We start from the raw sequence: 15,362 nt of genomic DNA, 5'->3' as shown, positions 1-15,362 counted from the left end.
ACTGCTGAAGTTGATGTAGTAAATAAAGCTGCAATGTTTCACACGGGATTGCCACGTTATTGAAAGCACACAAGAACAGGGTTAGGAAAACGCAAATCAGTGTTGCAGGGCTGTGACTCCTTCATAAACAGAAGCCAAACTGTGTCAGTTTTCAAATAAGAGAAAAGACTTGCTAAAAGCTTCAAGATGTTGGGAAGAATGTGCCCTACAATGCCAACTTACTGCAATAAACCTAGCTCAGTCACTAGACTGTGGGCTTCTTTGTGTCTCATACTCTGAATGCAAAAAAAAGACCTCTGTGCCTCCTGCTACTGCGGAGGGAGTCTGAAGAGGACTGAAAACTGACAGCTCTGGAAAATAATAAAGCAACAAGTAGAGGCAGACATAGTGATTCTCAGGAAGAGCTGAAAGAGCCAGAGCTGCTAGACTCATTAGCATAGGTAAATCAGTTAAAAATGAAACTTTTAGCAGACAGTTTGGTTCCAACCCAAAACAGGCCAAAACTGATACTGCAATATGAAAATGTTTACCTTAGGAAAGTCAAAACACTGTCCTTAAATTCTGTCATTTATGTTTTATATGCTCTTCTACAATATAGCCTAGTGATCTGAAATCATCAGATGTAAACCAGGCATTTCAACTCCATCAAAACATTTCCATACATTCCCCTGAAAACTTCAGAAAATATAGCATACGCTGGAAATCATGCCAATCAAATTAAAAAGTTTTCAGGACAAAATATATTCTTAAATACTCTTTTTTAGGAGACTGTGGGTGGTGATGTGTCCCCATAAAAGGGAAGAACGATTTTGAGGAATAACAAGCAGGGTCAAGGGCTGGATGGTTCAGGTGAAGGGTGGGGAGTGAAGAGTGGCTCTAAAGGAGCCTGGTCCATCTAATGCCTTCAGCCTGTACCTGAGCTCCCCAAAAGGACTCTCTCACTTCAAGTTCTTGTGCTTTAGGGTTTTGCTCGACTGGGAAACCTGCTCTGACCCTTGTTCTTAGCAAGAGGATCAGTGCCCCATCACTCTCCATGGGAACCTACTGTGTGTTCCTCCAGCTGCCAGCCTCACGCTCTGCAAACCACTCAGCCCGTGCTGCTGCTGGGACATTTTTTTGCCACATAAGACCAAGATTAGAACAATTCTGCTCCTGCTTAGATAGTGGAGAGGAGCAGGCTCCAGCTGCGAGAATTTTCAACACCTTTTGTTAGACAAGACCCCCAGACCCCAGTGCATAAATTGTGGTCTCCCTGGCCCACTCCTGCATCCCTTTCCTCTTCTTCTGTCTGCACCCTTCAAGAAAAATTTCAGTTTTTAAATGAAAATCAGAAATTTGTTTTAGTTTTGTTTCTATATCTTTTTAGAAATGCAAAAGCTATCTAAAAATAGTTTTAGGGTAACTTTGTGGGCAAAAATAAAAAGGAAAAGAAAAGAAAGAAGAGGGCTTGTGTAACAAATACATGTCCCATTAGCAATCAACAGCAGTTTTAAAAAATTATTAGCTCATTGGTCCTTTCTCTTTTCAAAATTTCTTTACTATGAATATCAGGTACATAAAAAACAGACCTTACCAACTGTTCATGAACTTATGCAAAGGACATGGGTGAAAAAAAAACCTATTCAGTGAAAAAATATAAATATTAGAATGTGCATTTCATATACATCTGTTTCTAAGGCATATTTTATTAGGGTATTTCAATTATTTCTAAATACCAAACCAATTATTCCCTACTCCAAAGAGAAACTTGATCACAGTTTTTGTTTTAAGGTCATGTTTGAGTTCTAATATTTAAGCCAATCCAAGTCTGGAAGCAGTAGAGCACTTGTGGAAAATGTGTATACATTTTCTTTACCTAAAGCCACAGAACATTTTTCCTTTTTCCATTATTATTAGTATAAAAAGATTAGTACAAACAAAACAAAACAAAAAAAAAGAAGGAAAGAAATTTCATTCCTACTTTCGTATTTCTTTAGATCTTAACCTGACATTAATGAGCAAATACACACTAGGATGATGATCACACTGTAGGATAAAATGGCTCATATACTGTGTTGATAAGTTAAGATGAAAGAAACCCAGAACAAAGACACAACAGTATTGCAGAGATATGTTTAGATTCCAAAATACTTGTATCAGTCAAAGATAGAAACACCCAAGACAAAAAAACCCCCAACTGATAAATAGAAACATCCAGTTTTTCCCCACTTGACTGTATAATAAAGATCCTGTTTATATTAAAGTGTCGCTCCACCACTTTGCCTGGCTGCCACATACAATACACAGATGCAGTATATTCATATTTTCCATCTGATCTCTGATGCCTTTGCTCCCATTGAATACCAGTGCCAACCCTACACAAGCATTTGAGGATAGGATTTACATTACAGGAGACAAAGGAGATGCTCAGATGGGAACAGTACTGGCATTGAAATCCTGACCCTGGTGATCTAAGGCAGCAGTTAAGATCCTCATGAGTAACATCCCTGACGCAATTCTTCCCAAATCTCGGAACAAAGCATTACAATTTGCACTGGGCTGGACTACAGTAGAGAAGTTTACCAGAACCATGGCTGCAAAATCCAAAACCATTACCTGAGAGGCACTTTACATGACCCCAACCTCCATATAACCATCCTTACTCTAATTACACATGTGATGGCACATTTCTTTCTATGCTCTGCTAGGTAGTACCCTCATTTCAATAGGAATCACTCACCACAGCTTCTCCTCTTACTTCTTTCCTACCAGATGAAGTTTTTTTTTTCCTCTTCCCATACCAATTGTCTTATTTACCTAAGACATCATGACATTTAATTCCATCACAACGTGGCACTGTTCCCCCAAAGCGAGGTCAGTCATTAGATGTATCATTCTGGAATGTGAATATTAATACCCAGAAGAGATGAACCGTAAGCATCACAGATGGACAAGAAGGGATTAGACATAAATTGGTAACAGGATTGATAACAATTCACAAGTACATCAGGCACGATGACACATTGCCTTGATCGACAAGAACTATTCACAAATTGTACTTCCACAAGCACCTGCAATTCCCTCTCCAATCAAGATTCAGAATAAACATTTTAAGACTGGTATTTTTGCTAATGGCATCAACCTGATGCCAAGCACAAGTCAATAGGAAAATCTCTTGCAAGGAATGGAAGAGCTGAAGGAAATACAGAAGGCACAGTGGATGAATGCTGCAGCAGTCAACCACGTACACTTAAGAGGAAAGAGGAGGTTGTAATCCAAAAGAGAATTTTACAACAATAAAACATGTGGTGCTATATTTAAGGAATGAATGCAGAACTTCACCAAACAGTTCATAATAAATGCTGTGTGATCAAGTATTTCATATATATGTATATAATTTTGTATTTAACAACATTTTAGTTGCAGCAAGAAACTGCAGCTTTTAAAAGTGCTGCCCAACAGCCCTGGTAGGAGTCAGGCACTGTATGTAAAGGCACATTCAGGGAAAAATTGAAACACCCCACACATGGATACTTTTTGTCTCAATGACTAGAAAAAGTCCTTTACCTAAGACAGTAAAAAAAGGTGAAATATATCAACCCCACTGACTTTCCTTCTCTTCTCCAGCTAATCTTTTTTTGTCAAAACCAACTGCTTAATGACATTATCTTATAATTTTACAGCTATTTGTTTTGGTGGTGGGCAAAGGACACAAGTGGTTGCTCTTCATCATTCATAAAAAAATCTGAACTGAAAATAATTTAAGAGTTGCTTCTTAGAGTTTCTTCTACTAAAGATAGGTATGCATGGTGCTCCACTGAAATAGTCAAGTTAGATCTAAATTAGGAAAAATTAGTACGGGTAGAACACAAGGTTAACACATCTTTATTCTCTTCACTATACAAGATAAACCAGGTACTTCTGCCTAATATATTCTGTGCCTGACAAACTTCCTGTGACACTGAGTTGAGTACTTTTTGCTCTGAAGGATGGAAGCTGAAATTATTTCACAAAAAAAGAAAGCCCAAAGTCTTCCTCCTTTTTGATTAATGCTAGTTTTATCAATTTACTTATTAACACAGCACAAGAACTCACATCTTCATTCACTTTGTTTGGATCGTTTATACGTGTTTTCAGGAGATGCACACCTCTGCCATCCTTTTCTAAAGCCAGGCCTGGCTCCAGCATGGCAGTCGAGGCACATAGACCTAAGAACAATCTTGTGAACATTCCAGCTTCTTCCTCTTAACTTGAATTCCATAAGTAATCTTAGATGGGTGAATTGTGTCACGAAAACTGGAGACTCCTTATTCCTTGGCTTTCAAAAGCTATGTAATTCTTGCCCTGCCTCTAATTGCTTTATATTAAATACTCACTAGAAATACAGGGAAATTTGCATATGCTTCATAGTAACTATTCTTTTTGTTCTGAAGACAAAATGATTATTTACTTGGCTTTTTTTTTTACTTTTTTTTTTTTTTTCCTCCAAATGAGAAATTGCAACCTGACTTGGACATGGTGGCTACAATCCTTCTCCTCATGAATCTCCTATTGCACAATACTTCTGACTGTGCCTCTCACCCCACCAGACTTGACTTGGACAGTCAAGCACTCCAGGAAGAGGTTTGGATATGAAGGGTTCAACACAAATTCCAGCTGGAGCTACAAGACAAACCATCAAATAGTAAAGCAGAAGAGCTATAAAATTCATCTCCAAAGGATCTTCTCACCCTCATTCCTACACAGACAATTAGAGAGAAAGGAAGGTGAGGAATGGAAGCTTTCAAGAACAACCCATCCAGGATAGATGATAAAATCTGCATGCTACCCTGAGGAAACAGGGTACAAAGTTCAGTCTTATGTTTGTATTTCTAAAGAGCGTAAAATATCAAATATCCTTCTTGAAGAATAATTCCCTCTCTAGTCTCTTACACATTGCTGTGTAACTATACAGTAAATATTATCTTGCTCACATGCTTCTGTTTACTGAGTATACATTACATTTGATGCTATCTGGCAGCATAAGTTTTAGTTCTGTCATCTTAAAATACTAATAGTTGTCAATCAAAATAGAAAGTGCATAATAAAAATGTTCTAGAAACTAATAACCCTATATTTCTACACCATCAGCTTGGAGCTAAGAATTGCTAAAAATGAGATTAATTATATGTTTGCAGAGGCCCAATACAATCAGACAGTCCTCTAAACAACATCCTCCTAGAAATGAACACAGACCAGACACATAATCATATATATAGTGTGTATATATTAGGCAATACATGCAGCACTAAATTAATAGCATTATCTTCATTTGGCCCAGTCTTAAAAACCCTCACAATCTGCCCAGTGACAGTGTTAGGTGGAGGATGAGAGAAAAAGGCATGGTCAATACCAAAGTAATTTACAGAGATTTTCTACAAATATTTAGAAGCCTGGAAGCACCAAGGAGATAGACACAGGACAGGTCCCTGAAGTTATGACCAACATGATAGGGTAAACTGTTCAATTTAAGATAGAGGGTCAGAAAAATATCCTTTGAATAATATCTGTCAAACTTTAGTGGGAACTTCACTGCTTTTAAACAGTGAAGGGACATTTAAACCTGCTCTGGACAAAGTATCAGCAAGTACCCTGCAGGGAACAATCCTGTCATGTCAAGAAGATGGACTAGATGTATAACAGGACTTTTGCTGCTCCATTTTTTATTACTCTAATCCATCACCCTTGCTGAGGTGAAGTTTTATGTAGACCTTTAAAATTATGACCATTTGAAAATTATGTCTGTGTCTGTATAATATATACACACATATGGATGTAAGGTCTGGTTTTTAAAAACTCCAAGTAGAAAAACATATTTTGCTCCTAATTTGCCCATGGTAATGTAACTAATGTACATGCCCATGTAACTATGCAATAATCTGGCAAATATAGACAGAAATCTCCAGTTATGGTTATGGGAATACACAATTACATGCATGATTGTGACATGTGAATTTCCAAATTAGGCATGCAGGAATTTAAATATGTGTACTGTGAACAAGGTAGTAGTACTGTTCTGTGGTATGGTTATGCCACAAAACCAGGATCAGACTCTGAGATTTGCCCTAAAATAGAAAATCAGAAATCCAGCAAGATAGACAAATTGATGTCAAAGTTTGCAAAAGAAGCTAAGAAGAAGTCCCAACAAGGAGCTCTAAACAAAATTATTTTCATCAGATATTCTCAAGCAAAAAGTGAAATATTTTGCTTGGCTTTCTTCTGCCCAAGCCACCATGGTCCTGATATTTATTTGCACCCCACTTTTACAGAGAAGCTAGAACTCTCCATCACTCTTCCTAAAACCTGAAGGCCACCGAAGGCTTTGTATTGAAAAAATATTAACATTTAACAGTCACTGCAAGCAATGGTTGCAGAAAACACCTCTGTTGCCAGGCACAGGATAGTAGAACTCTCTATGGATAAGCAAGACGTGTTCTTGGAGGAGGTTAAAGGCTTCACTTTGTCCATGCATTTTGTCATTTCTGTTATTCCAGAGTGGAAATCCTCTAACTGACTAAGGCACTAGGCAATCACCCCTGTTTGAGTGCCATCATCTCCATATTTCAGTAGGGAAGAAAAACAGTAAGAGGATACAGAGAAGGGAAAGGCATTTTCCTTTTAATCTTTTAGGCTGCAATAGCTGTAATTGGCTTTTCTATATAGTTTGGCTCTAGTTTGTCACAGCATTACAATGAGAAACAGCAGCCTTCACTAATTTTTATACATAAATCCTAATGACTTCAATTGCTGCTAAGGGTTCAGAATGGTGGCAGGATATGGCCATTCACCATAAAGGCCCTAAAGCCTTCATAATTACTGAGTATACAGAATATTTATTATAGAGACTGCACTAGGCCTCTTTTGTGGGCTGCCCTGGGCCTGTTCTCTGAGTCACATCAAGCAAGAAGTTTAAATGAAACTGCTCCCAAGTTTCTGAAATGGTTTAATAAAACATATACTGACTGTAATATTCAGTTTATAGTAGAAAACTATTGCCCCTTGGTTTGAAAAATGACCTCTAGTTGGCAATTTTACTCTCAGCTTCATAGATTATAGTCCGTTGTTGGTCATTTTCTCAATCCACAGGGCAATACTTTTCCATAACAAGCTCAAACTGCAATCAGTATTTGTAGGCTGTTACACAAGTTGAGTATAATATGTCTCAACACATTCTATTATATGACTAAACAAAAGAAATAACAACCTGGTGACACAGACATATGGAGAAAAGCAGAGCTATTCTTCTAATGCTGAGATAGTAGAAAAACATATTTCTTTGTATTGTGCTAATTTATATTAAATTCCGTGTCTTCAGTACACAATAATCTCTAATTTGGTCTTTTCATTAATAGTGTTTTGGTTTGTGTTGTCTTATGTCTAGTCTTATTTTAATGCAAAACGACAAATACTAAATTCTATTAGTGTCAGATTTTAGAAATTACAAATAGTGACAGATAACCTAGCATTGTAAAATCACATGAAAATGTATTCATATAGATTTGTAAAAGATCATTTGCTCTTGGGCTCACAAAGCACATTCATAATCTTATGGGTTTGATATTAGGAAGTTCCAATGCAATGCAGTAGACAAAATGCAAGTGATTGTTTCAGCATCCAGCTCTAGCACTTAAATACAATTAAAATACCACATTTTGGAAAAACAGCTCCCATATTAGATAACCTAATAGATAAATTCTGTTGAGAAAGTCTCTGACCAGGAACTGAGGGAGATCTGGCATCTGTTCTAAAACATGCCCTGGACAGCTCTGCCAGTGACCGCTGTTTAGAAAGTCACCCGCCTTCCCAAAGCACAGATACTCGGAGCTGCAGGGCTGATAGAACTTACCTGGCTGGAGTGTGGGGAGATTGAATTCTTTCATCAACAGGTGATGAACACTCTTGTAGACCCTTTGCTGCAAATACAAAATATTTATCATTACAAGCCTAGTATTCATCCCAGTCTGTAAATAAAACTCTGTGGTTAAAACGTGATCCCCACCCACACTCAGAGCCAAAGGGAACAACTTCCTAAGCTGAGGCCAGAGCACTCAAGCAAAGGGGACATTTTGCCACTCTTCCTCTAGAAGTTACGAGTTTCCTGCCCATTAAACAAATGCACCAGATTACTGGAGATCTGTGCTGGGGCAGAAGGGAGAATCTTGGCAGAATGAGACCTGTAAGACAAAAAGTTTCATTTTAGATTTGGATGGGTGGGTTCCAAAATTATAAGAATCTACATCACTGTATTTTGGGATATTAAAGGGATTGATTTTTTTTTTTTTTCTTCATTTTCCACTATGTTCCTCTATTGTTGCTCAATCACAGCCTCACCTGCATTCTCTAGCTGGAATGTAAGTGGTCTGGATTCATTTAAACATACAGAAACTGTATGCAGAAGCTTCAATATGTTTGAGCTAAGAATGTATTTGAATGATTACCAGAAGATGATGGCTCTTTATCTTACAAGTCTTCAAGGAATTTAGATGTTTAACTCATTAATAGTGTTTCCTGCATTAGATTTTACGTTTTTATGATTTTAGAAGAAAGGTTTTCTGATACAGAGAAAAAAACAGGCTTTTTTTCTTTCCCCAACATTTTTCATTTTAGGGTAATAAAAGTGACACATATGTGCCATAATGTAATGGATTAATTAAGGAATATGATGTTTATCCTAGGTCCTGAGTTGTACATCTTCATAACTCACTCATAAAAATTAATGTATTATACCACGCTCCAGAATGATATATCTATTTTTACCATACCTGTTTGAGAATAAATTGTCCTAAATTGGATTATCTTGATAACCAGTGAAAAATGTAAAAATTACATTGTTATTTTAAGAATTTACATTGCTGTGTATAAGAAAGCATAATCTCCTCACTGTGCTTTTGAACTGTCATATTACTTCCACTGTTATGATATCATAATTGCTGCTGCCACACCTAAAATCAAATGCAGTGCATATTGTATTTCTTCGTACACTGCATTTCCTATCTTAATCACAAAACCATATACAGTACGTTTTTGGCCAATTCTTTCATTACTGACTGCTTCTGTATATAAGTAACACACAATTATGCATGCAAGGACTCATAAAATCCTCATTTCTAAAATCAACAGATGAAAAATCCCTAAATAATAATGTACAGATGTTTCATATTTAAATGAGCTGTTGGCATGTAATGCTGCCAATCATGCCAATGCACGCAATAAAATTGGTGAATTTCAAGGTACTCGGCATTTACAACATATTTTTAATACTTTTTAAATCAAAAGACCATTTTAGGAAGATGGAAATGACAACTGTTCAATAAATATATAACAACATATTTCTGACGTTCTCTTGAAATCTCCATGAGTGGTCAACTACCCTATGTTTTTCCATATCAATTCCTCTTCCTTTTGCCTCAAGAAAGTTGATTTTTCGGTCCTTAAACTGCAATGCCTCACTAAAAGTAAATTATCTGCACGTTATCTGCAGAGTAATCCTCTTCTTGAATACAAGACAGAACATCAGAGTTTCTAATCCTTCACAGATAGAGTAATTCACATCCACTGTACGTTTTACTGTAAAGACAGAATAATACAATATGTTTGATAAATCATGTATGTGTCTGTGTACAAAGAAGAAGGTTCATCTCCTCTCCTACAAGATGCATCTGTATTAAAGCACACACACACACACGCTCCCCGTGCTGGCACTGCAACAATCTTTAGAAGTTCTATAATAGAGACATCTAAGTTTAAAAAATGAAGCAGCTCACAGGTCAAACAAGTTCCTGATGAGAAGTGCTTAACCAGAAATATTATTCCACTGATTCTAAGTTTTCATCCATACATCAAACCCTAGAGTCTATTGATTAAATAAAACTGATCTTTTTTTATTTCAAAGCAAAAGAGAATTAAATCATCCCCATTGTTTTCCCTTTGTTTGGAGCTATCACAGTTTGCACACTGGCCATGCGTCCTGCTTATAATTACAACATCCTTAAGGAGAGTTATTCTACAATGACTGATCACAGGTTTCTTGCCTCTTCCTCTAAATCTTCTGCTCCTGGTCATAATCAATGGTACTTGATGGCCCAATATTCTGATCCAATGTGGCAAGCGATATGATCCAAGATCTGCTTAGAATCAATAAATTCATTTGCTTGGGGAAATTTTGGATCAGGATGGCTTTAAGGATATGTAAATACAAGAATTTACTGCAATTATGCTGGCACATCTTTCCTTTCTCATACCTCTTTTTCCACTGCATAATTAGCTGCGTCATGCCTTAATTTTGCTTGCAATCCTACATAAAGGAATCCAGGCCAGACAGCCCTTGCAAAGCCTTACTAAAGTCAAGGTCTGCTGGCTTTGAGAACAGAGGGTCTCTTTCAGCAAAACACATCAAAACACTGCAAATCTTTATAATATTGCTGAGCCCCACGTGGCATTGTCTGGGCTCTGAAGATACCATCGAATGCTAACATAGGATGAACATGTAACAAGACTGCTTTGAAGGGCACCAACAGGTGCACACAAAAATCATCTTGGAGTTTAGTTTGCCTTTCTTTTTCCCTTGTGCAAAAATGTCCAAGTTTGGTTAATAGTTCCCTTGGGCTCCTGTGTCTCCAAGTCAGCCTTCAGGCCTGGTTCCAGTGTACCTGTGCAGTGCAAACATGCTCTGACACTCAGCTCAGAACATGACACGGCCAGGAATCCCCACCTAGAGGATGTGATTTCCACTCTGGAAGGTAATCACTGCTAGACTGAAAGAAAGCAACCAAGTTTTCTTCTGTGTCTTCTCACCCCACGCTTACAGATGAAAGGATGCACACTTACCTCAGTTCTGCTACTGTATATACACATTGTTTAGTAAACTGTAGAAAGTATTCTGAATATTTTTCTAAAGACCAGGAACTCCAACGTACTTTGAATTTTCATTGAATTAGCATAGCAGACTAGGGTACATGTATAACTAGCAAAAAAAAATTTCTTAAAAAAAATTATTCCCTGTTACTTATTTCACTGCAATGGGGCTACAGAACTGCAGAATGATGAGTAAATACAGACATCTGTATAAGTTTAGAAGGCTGCAGCTTGGGCACATCTTTCAGCCCTTTAGTCTTTTTCCACTGGAAATCAGTAGTTCAGCACCAGCAGAGCAGAGATGAGAACCTTGTTTCTGCTAAGTAGCACTAATTTCTGCCCATAGTGACATTCAGAAGAGGATGAATTGAGTCATAGGGATAAGAAAACTGTTTGCTTATGATGTGGCTGTCACCAGTGAAGATAAGTTTGTAACACCCTCCAAGCATCAAAACGACACACAAAAGATACATTAAAAAAAAAATAAACCCAACAGATAAGTCTTGCAAAATATATCAATGCAGTTCTTCAAACTGAAAAAGCAGAAGTCAGAAGATCAAGAACTCGCAGTTAGGATTTTCCTATTAGATAAAGAACATAAGGATTCTCCTGAAGTCTTTGATTGATATATGATCTTTTCTTTCTTTTCAGGCAGAACAGCTGTCCAGTGAACTAGAAGGAATAGCCCCGAAGACAGCTTTGTGTCTGATATGACTTTGAGAGGGAAAATTATTCCAATGATAAATGTTTTACATGGAACATCTAATAAAATAAAATAAAAATGTCATCCATAAAAGAATTTTTCTTTCTATTTGAGTAAGCAATCCCTATTATCAGCTGTGGGGCAGGGGTGTTGCTGTGTCTGAGACCAAAGAGAAAAGGTATTTCCCTCAAAATTGGATTTAGAATGAACCTAACCAAAAAGAGGCAATAGGTACTTTTAAGAGAAGGGCAACTGGGAAAATGCAGAGGGAAGATGAGAATTTTCTGAATATTGTCAGGATGCAGTGATGGGGGATATATTGCAACTTCCTTCATTCTTCTCTGTAAGAAAATCTTTAAGGTGAAACACAGGTGCTTTTCTGGATGATATCTGCCACCATAACTGTATGCAGAAAGAGGCTGACTACCCTCAAAAAATCCCAAAGCAATAACAACCAACACCAACCTCCTCAGCAGAAGAAGGTAAGAATTTGTGTAAATTTATTCAACCTAATGGAATTATGTAAATTACGCAAATGGAGAGCTACAGCCACTGTGAGAATTGATTGAAGTTATGTCCAGATTAGAGGAGAGATGGCTTGGAATGAAGCCTTTCTGGAGCCTGCTCTAGAGCTGTGTTTTGGCAGCATGCTCTGTTTTGGCAGCTTGCTCTAGTGCTGTGTTTGGTGAGGGGCTAAGAGCCTTAGAGAATGAACAGCCACAATGCTCAGATGAAATTTGTACATCTTTGTCATTTTCAAACACGTCTCATTGTGACACTTGAGTGGATGGATGAGCACTGATGGATGCTGTCATACACAGACAGCAAAAGGAAGAGTAATCATAACTGTATTTTTCTTGAAGTAACCAAATCCAGAACAGTACCAGCCATGGCCAGCAGTACATCCATGGTTCAGCCAGCTGCCCTCCAGAGTCTCAGTGAATCTGCCACACCGACCCTGTGCTCCTCAAATTTGGCCAAGACTGAACAAAGGCCCGGCCACATCTGATACAGGACAGGATAGTTCATGGCTTAGAAGCACCTCACAGAAGAGCAGGATAAGCCTTCCACCCACCCTCTTTGTCTTTCAAGACAATGGATCTGTCCTCAACAGCACTCTTTCAATTTTTACTCTTCTCCAAACCAAGCCCTTCTTTCCCTGTTGAAGCCTTTCTGTGTAGGCCCCTGTGAGTGTACTTATTCCAGAGCTAATTACAATTAAATGAGTATTTTGGCACTGAGAAACTAGAGACAGGTACATGTTCTCATATACCTTTGCACAGCTAGAAATCATTTCTCTCCCTTCCCTTGCATAACTTGAATGCCCTTCCTTCCCTATCCCAAACACCCTCCTTTATTCCCTGTCTCTGTAGTCTTCCCTCTCCCTCCACATAAGGTGCCATTAATGCTGTTCCTCTGTGTGTTCCCAGTAGCTGTTGACATCTGCCTGCTCCTCTGCCACCTCACCTGCCCCCTCCCCTCCCATTACTGAGTGCCAGCCCCTGCTCTCACGCAGATTTTAGATCCACACTTTGCAGAAATCCTGCTCCATGGGATTCCAACAACAGAAGAACAGAAGATAAGAACATAAAAGCACCCTCAATGTGGTGCCCCATCAGGAAGCCAACTAAATCTGATAGACACTGTCCTCTCTGACCCACAAGCAGGAAAGGGCTGAGCATTTAGACAACAGCAGTTCAGAAAACAACTCTATATGGTCTATAACCAGCCAGCACCACCTAACAAACAAAGAGCACTTGCCTAAGTCTTTACTTTTGAGGTAATCAAATAGCATTTTGAAAAAACAAAATAACTTCCACACAGACACATTACATATATATTTATATTTATATGTTTCCCCTCATTCTCCCTCACTTTTAGTTTGCAGTGACAATCAGCAATTATTTTACAGAGAAAGACTCTAACAAGCTTACAGGATGCCTTTAGTAATAAGATAATTATTTGTAACTCTATAAAGAATTATAATTTTTAATTTAAAAAGAAATCAAATAAAAATAGCTTTCATCTTCCCTACCATGTGAAGAAAACATTCTCTGCCTACAACTCAAATTATTCTCTCCTTTGTGCAAAATGAATTGACCCAGAAAACTAAAAGGGTAAGAACCCATATTTGCTGGGCTTATTCAGCAGCCAAAAGTTCATGAAAAACACTGTTGTGTATCACATAGCAACCACTTGATGCCTATTGTTAAAATACAGTAGTTATTCAAAAAGTAAAATCTTGCATTCTCAAATAAGAAGCCAGGCTGCAATGTGTGTTTACTGTTTTGGAGAAATAGTCATCTTGCCATTTTCTCTTTTTCCATAGTCTGGGCATATTTGGTCAGCTATGCAATGTGCAGTTACCCACAGGAAAGAAAAGGAACACAAGAATTTTCCTCCAGTGTTGGACTCACAGGACAATGTCCATTCAAAGCAACACTTGGGATCTCTATTAAGAGCATTAAGATGTGCTCTATTTTTATCCAGCTGCACTTGCAGTAAAAATGTAATATTTCAGGGAAAGGGCATGAGGGAGAAAGGGAGTGAAGCTTCTGCTTTCTGTTGCAGTTGCACACTTTCACCTGCTCTTAAAGCAAGCTGCTCCTGGAAAGTCCTGTACATGTGCACAGGTGTCCACACTGCTACTGCACATTTGCACCTCCTCCCAGCACTGCTACCTGTCACTACAGCTGGGCAGAGGTATGATTTCACCAACATCTCCCTCTTTACCTTTCCTCCAATTCTTTTGTGGTAGAATATGCTTTAAAAAGTGAAATAAAAGTAAAATTTATACAGAAGGGTAGTCAGATGTAGAGTCAGAAAAAAATATTAACAATTTCTGATAAATGGAGCTTGTATTACTCTAAAATATTTGAAAAGCAGTGGCAGATTACTTGAGCTACTCTGGCTTTGCCAGATTTCCATGAGAGCTGAGAGTCAGCCCTCAGTTTGTCACAACTGCATCAGACTGTCTATTTAAATTATCAAAGCAAAAGCAAAAGGGTTCTTCTGAAACAACTGCTGGAGAAGATGAAGGAAAGAATACAAGAGATATAAATTCCTTCTAGGTTTTATTACGTGCTGTTACACAAACAGCACAACTTAGAACTTCAAGATAATGACACTTTTAATACCAGAAGGGACTGGCAGACTTGCTTAGCGTAACTTAGAGATATTTCATCAGGCCTGCCTACAAACAGGTGTGCCACATTTTTGCTAGTGGTAAGATGCTTGTTGAGATTATCTTCTTATCTAGGAGAGTGTTTAAACTCCTTTTGGGCAGTTAAAGTAAGACAGTGGCAGAAAGTAGATTAAAAGGGAGAAAATGTATGAGCACAGACTTTTTGCCAAGAACCTTACTTTGAGCCCAGCTGTATCCAGGTATGTGTGTGCTGTTTCCACAGTCTCTGAAAAGAAAAGTGAGTGGTAGGTAGCAAAGCCCACATGAATGCACGAAGCTGCAGAGGAAAAAGTGTGAGAATGAATTGGGTACCCAGGAGCAAAGAGATGGGCTTTAGTATTTGAGAGAAGGATCTGGCTATTATCAATCCAAGATGAAAAGCATGGATGGTTGAAGCTGCAGCTCACCTGCTACAAGTGTTTCTGCTTGCCTAAAAAATAAACTTCTTTACTGGACATTAGAGCAGATGCAAAAATCAACAACATCTCAGCTGGCTTACAAAGCACAAGTATATAATTTGATATTTCAGTTAAAGGCAGATCAGGGTGTACATCTAGACAGGAGTTAGATGGAACCCAGGAATTGGTTTGGTCAATGGTCAGT

At 38.1% G+C, this 15,362-nt stretch overlaps 1 protein-coding gene across 28 annotated transcripts in view; it reads right to left on the bottom strand.

The window, feature by feature from the left end:
* The window catches only part of ZNF536 (zinc finger protein 536), a 333,314-nt gene that overhangs the window by 267,818 nt on the left and 50,134 nt on the right, over positions 1-15,362 (bottom strand). For 25 of the 28 annotated variants that reach the window (XR_011154330.1, XR_011154332.1, XR_011154331.1 and 22 more), the window contains exon 3: positions 7,865-7,931. The exons of 2 other annotated variants lie outside the window; for them this stretch is intronic. The gene's annotated coding sequence lies outside the window, so the exon portion shown is untranslated. Of the gene's footprint in view, positions 1-5,775; positions 6,084-7,864; positions 7,932-15,362 lie in introns of those variants that run through there. One more of the 28 variants, XR_011154338.1, reaches the window with a different exon arrangement.

The sequence above is a fragment of the Aphelocoma coerulescens genome, chromosome 11, assembly GCF_041296385.1.
Source record: "Aphelocoma coerulescens isolate FSJ_1873_10779 chromosome 11, UR_Acoe_1.0, whole genome shotgun sequence".
In the NCBI taxonomy this organism is placed as follows: Eukaryota; Metazoa; Chordata; class Aves; order Passeriformes; family Corvidae; genus Aphelocoma; species Aphelocoma coerulescens.
The sequence above is the reverse complement of the archived record's forward strand: the minus strand, read 5'-3'. Positions and strand labels throughout refer to the sequence as shown.